The following is a 6,000-nucleotide window of genomic DNA, read 5'->3' as shown; positions in this document are numbered from 1 at the left end:
TTTCCAAATAGAAAACAATTTTCTAAATCAGAAATAACTTCCAGGCAAAGATTAAATTCAAAGCACTGTCAGTAAAAAATAGGCCTAAGAAAGTATGTCTGCTAAGCCCTTTGTTAAGACTTCACAAACTATTAGCTTATTGCTCAGACCCTTTCAAAGTCAAAATGCTCTCCAAGAAGTTTAAGGATGTGCCTTACTACTCTAAATTAAGTGCTATGGTTTCTAAAAATTTAACCTTGATCCTTCCCGTATGCTCCCAGGGAATCTAAGGTAGAGAACAGTGTACTTCACAGATTAGAGATTAGATCTTTGACTAGTAATAAAACCATAAATACATAAATACACCTCAAAGAAGTATAAAAAAAGTGCCAATGTAATTGACTCACTGGAAAGACCAACCCACTAGGCTACAGAATACAGAGAGGGTACAGAAACAAAGCAGGTCTTTGTCCACTTGGATTTGAGTGAGTACAAAGCAGACTTAAATGTTGCAGGGAATATTAAAAAGGCACCATCCCCGGGCTGGAGAAGTGACTCAGTGATTAAGAGTACTGATTGCTCTTCCAGAGGTCCTGAGTTCAAGTCCCAGCAACCACATGGTGGACACAACCATCTGTAATGAGATCTTATGCCCTCTTCTAGTGTGTCTGAAGACAGCTATATATAATAAATAAATCTTTAAAAAGAAAAAAAGCGCACCACCCCATGTTAATGCCAGCTACTCTCTGGCCCCTGCTAGCCCCACACAGTGACTGCCCATCTCCAGTTCTCTTCCTGCAGATTCTGCTCACATTCCCAGCCATCTGCCCCCTGTGATTGGCTGTCAAAAATCCCTGTAACCAGGTGAAATCAAAACTCTAGAGGCTTGTAATTTATCAGTCAGATTTATATTAGTAAATTCTCAACCCACAAAATGCCCGCACAATGAACACAAAACTCAATTGACATTGAGTAACAATAACAAGCTGCACACCTACATGGGGCAAACCCAGCCTACTTATTACTTCATCATCTACAAAATCCCCAATACTTATGGCTCCCAGGACTGTGTGGTTCTGGCTCCTCTTCCTTCCCCTATGGGTTTCATTTTGTCTCCTTCTCTCAGTCCCTTCCTCTGTCTCTCTGTCCTCATCTCTAAAACTCTCAGCCCACCTTCCTTTTCCACTGCCCAATCACAGGCTGTCACCTTATCTTATGCCTGTACTCACCTGCATATAGACCGGAATCCATACTTAAATATACTCAGGGATAAGTGTAAGCAGTTTCCTTCAGTGACTATTGAAAGGATAGGTCTAAGAGCCCAGAAGCCACAGTCAAAATATACCAAAGATTATGTCCATGGGGCATGGCTGAGCCACAAAAAGAGGCTGGCAACATGCATGTGGACCCTTGTGCATCGTTGAAGATAAAATGTGTAGATATCTTTCAGATTTTCTTTAATGTCTGTGTTGTCATTCTATACATGTTAGAAATTTGGGATCAATAATTTCATTACTCATGCACAAATGTTCATATTGACTGAAAGAAAATTTCTTTATACTTGGAATTGATTTAGAGTATACACATCAGTACCTCAAACCTGAACCATTATAGATGGATAAATGCATAATATGGAAAGTTTTATTAAGTGCATTTTGTATCTTTGAGAAATGTAAATCGTTTGTGTTCAGATACAGGTAACCTCTGTGATTAGGTAGCACACTCACATACGTGGCCACCTTTCTTGTGATGAATACTTTAAGGAACCCAGTCCCTACACTTTGGTGCATACTGAGAAGTATATGTCATTCTAACTGGTAGTATCAGTTGAAATCCACCTACCAGTATTAAGTGGTGAACATGTAGGATCAAGATGATGTCAGCCTGAGACATCAGTCTGCTGTGACATCATGTTGACAGAGGGCAGACAGCAATAAAGTATTGATAATTTGGGGGTCAGTCTAAAGGGAAATTACTGCATCATGACTTTAATTTGATTTGAATGAAGAATGTCCATGTGATAAGTAGTGGGGTCAGTGGATGGATGCGTTCCTGCTAGTGTTGGTCTGATGTAATTTCCTCTAAACCTGTCCTGACTATGCCCTGTGCTGACTCATCCAGTTCTCAGCACTGGGAAACATGATAAATGGAAAGAAGAATGGACCAGTCACTATAAAAACAAAATAGATCTCACTGATTCATGATTTCAAACTTACTCATTAACTGACAACAAATAATGGTCTGTAAAATAAATGCGAAGTGGATGGCAGGAAGTATTTTACAATCAAGAACCAAAGAGTCAAAATAATTTCAAATTTTATCAATAGCTTAAATTAATTAAATAAATAGTTTAACTGACATTAATAGACTCTTGGATGATTTTTAAAACACTACCAAACTCAATTAATCGAGAATTAATGAATGTTTTTAGCTCATTAGAGAAATGCATTAACTTTCTGGCTAATGGGACATGAGCGCTGACTCCAAATGAAGGAAGCACATAACTTGAGAATCCTAGCATCAGCTTCACATTTCTCTCCAAAGAGAGGTTTATGGTAACAGAAAGGTAAATACCAGTCAAAACTGAAGATGAAGTAGGAGACTGACACTAAAGTTAAAATTGCTTGACTATATGTGGAATATGTGCATTTGTCAATTAGATGAGGAAATGTGTCAACAAAGAATGGAAGGTCTATGCAAAGTGGCAAAGTGACTGACTTTGAAGACATATCAATCATAACCATTCTGCTTTTACAATCACTGACCAGCTGTGACCCTCTGAAATAGTGATACTACAGTTCCTAGCACAATGTTACTAAGAAACACAGAGGAAATGATGGTGAAGCATCAGTAGAGCCATCACAGCTCCCTGTAAAACCAAGTGGGTACATGGTCTCTAAATCATGGTCTATTGTGAAACACTAAGTGATGGAGTACTATGTATTGACCAAATGATCAGCAGTGCGAGACTTCCTGAGGCAAACAGGGTGTCCAAAGTATGTGCCACTTATGAGAAACTGTAGGGCATACTTTACTATAATTATCACCATCATTGTTATTGTTACTTTTGGACTCTGGAAAAGGGACTGAGGTGCATATTTTACATAACAAAGCAGATCTGGCCTCCAGGTCCTCCCAGCATCCCTCAGTCCTTACCTTCCATACCTTGTCCCTAACCTTAAACTTTCCATCCTAGGAACTAGACTGCTTTTCCCCCAGAGGCTCTTCCATATAGAATCCAGACATTTTGGTCTTTCGGTCTCTCTTCTTCTCCTCCTTCGTTATTTTTTTTATTTACATTTCAAATGTTCCCAGGTTTCCCTCCATAAGCCTCATATCCCCTCCTTCCTCCTCCCTGCATCTATGAGGGTGCTCCCCTACCAGCCTATCCACTCCTGCTTCAGCTGCCTAGTGTTCCCCTATGCTAGGTCATCAAGCCTCCACAGGTCTAAGGGGCTCCCCTCCCAGTGATGCCAGATAAGGCAATCTTCTGCTACATATCCAACTGGAGCCATGGGTATCCCCTGTGTACTCTTTGGTTGGTGGTTTAGTCCCAGGGAACTTTAGGGGTCTGGTTGGTTGATATTGTTGCTCCTCCTATGAGGTTGCAAACCCCTTCAGTTCCTATAGTCCTTGCCCTAACTTCCCCAGTGGGGTCCCAGCACTCAGTCCAATGTTTGACTGTGTATATCTGCATCTTTATTGGTCCAGCATTGGCAGAGCATCTCAGCAGACAGCTATACCAGGCTCCTGTCTTGGCATCAGAAACAGTGTCTAGGTTTGGTGTCAGCAGATGGGATGGATCCCTAGATTGGGGCAGTCTCTAAATGACCTTTCTTTCATTTTCTGCTCCACTGTTTGTCTCTGCATTTCCTTCTCACAGGAGGAATTCTGGATTAATAATTTGAGATGGGTGGGTAGCCCCATCCCTCAACCGGGGCCATGCCTATCCACTGGACATGGTCTCTACAAGTTCTATCTCCCCTTTGTTGGTTATTTCGGCTAAAGTTCTCTCTGTTGGGTCCTGGGAACCTTTGTGTCCCTGGCATCTGGGACTTTCTAGTGGCTACCCCCAGTTCCTCCTCCCCCACTGCTATATACCTACTTTCAAATTACCAGTCCTCTATTTCTACCCCATCTCCTCCCATATCTGAACTGGACCTCCCTTTCTCCCTCTACTTCCCAGAGATTTTTCTCTTCCCCCTACTGAGTACTACTGTAGCATCAACACTTAGATGTGATCTTCTTTATTCTTGAGTTTCAGATAGTCTCTGAGTTGCATCATGGGTATTCTGAGCTTCTTTTTGGCTAATATTCACTTATCAGTGAGTACATACCAAGTGTGTGTTTTCTGTGACTAAGTTACCTCATTCAGGATGGTATTTCCAAGTTCCATTCATTTGCCTTTGAATTTCATGAAATTACTGTTTTTAATAGCTGAGTAGTGCTCCATTGTGTAAATGTACCACAATTTCTGCATCCATTACTTTGTTGAGAGACATCTGGGTTGTTTCCAGCTTCTGGCTATTATAAATAAGGCTGCTACAAACATAGTGGAACATGTGTCCTTGTTAAATGTTGGAGAATCTTTTGGATATATGCCCAGGAGTGGTATAGCTGGGCCAGGTAGAACTCTTTCCAATTTTCTAAGGAAAAGTGGAAAGTGGCTGTACCAACTTGCAATCCCACCAGCAATGGAGGAGTGTTCCTCTTTCTCCATATCCTGACCAGCATCTGCTGTCACTTAAGTGTTTGAGCTTAGCCTTTCTGACTGATGTGAGGTAGATTCTCAGGGTTTTGATTGCATTTGCCTAATGACTAAGGATGTTGAACATTTCTTTAAGTGCTTCTCAGCTATTCAAGATTCCTCAGTTGAGAATCCTCTGTTTAGCTCAGTATCCCATTTTTTAATAGTTATTTGGTTTTCCTGAGTCTAACTTCTTAAGTTCTTTGTATATTTTAGATATTAGCCCTCTATCAGATGTAAGGTTGGTAAAGATCTTTTCCCAATATGTGAATTGTCGTTTTGTCCTATTGACAGTGTCCTTCACCTTACAGAAGCTTTTCATTTTTATGAGGTTCCATTTTTTGATTCTTGATCTTAAAGCATAAGCCATTGGTGTTCTCTTCAGGAAAGTTTCCCCTATGCCAATGTGTTTAAGGTTCTTTTCCACTTTCTCTTCTGTTAGATTCAGTTTATCTTGTTTTATGTGGAGGTCCTTGATCCACATGGACTTAAGCTTCCTACAAAGTGATAAGAATGGATCAATTCGCATTCTACATGCTGACCTCCAGTTGAACCAGCACCATTCATTGAAAATGTTGTCTTTTTCCCACTGGATGATTTGGCTTCTTTGTCAAAGATCAAGTGACCTTAGGTGTGGGTCATTTTTGGGTTTTCAATTTTATTCCATTTATCTACCTGTCTGTCTCTGTACCAATACCACGTGGTTTTTAATCACTGTTGCTTATTAATGTAGTTTGAGGTCAGGGATAGTGATTCCCCCAGAAGTTCTTTTATTGTTGAGAATGGTTTTTGATACTCTGCATTTTTTGTTATTCCACATAAATTTGAGAATTGCTCTTTCTATATCTGTGAAGAATTGAGCTGGAATTTTGATGGGAATTTCATTGAATCTGCAGATTGCTTTAGGTAAGATGGCCATTTTTACTATGTTAATCCTGCCAATCCTTGCGTATGGGAGGTCTTTCCATCTTCTGAGGTCTTCTTCGATTTTTTTTCTTCAGAGACTTGAAGTTGTTGTCATATAGATCATTCACTTGCTTCGTTAGAGTAACACCAAGGTATTTTATATTATGTGTGACTATTGTAAAGAGTGTCATTTCCCTAATTTCTTTCTCAGCCTGTTTATCCTTTGAGTAGAGGGAGGCTGCTTCTTTCTTCCTCTTCTTTTCTTCCTCTTTTCTCTCTGGATATGCACCCTTCCTCTCTTTCTCTTCTCTCTCCCCAACCACTCTCTCCCTTGGCAACTACCCTGGCCTCAATCCTGTAGCCATTGA

Source organism: Rattus rattus, chromosome 7, assembly GCF_011064425.1.
Source record: "Rattus rattus isolate New Zealand chromosome 7, Rrattus_CSIRO_v1, whole genome shotgun sequence".
In the NCBI taxonomy this organism is placed as follows: Eukaryota; Metazoa; Chordata; class Mammalia; order Rodentia; family Muridae; genus Rattus; species Rattus rattus.
Note: the sequence above shows the minus strand (reverse complement) of the source record.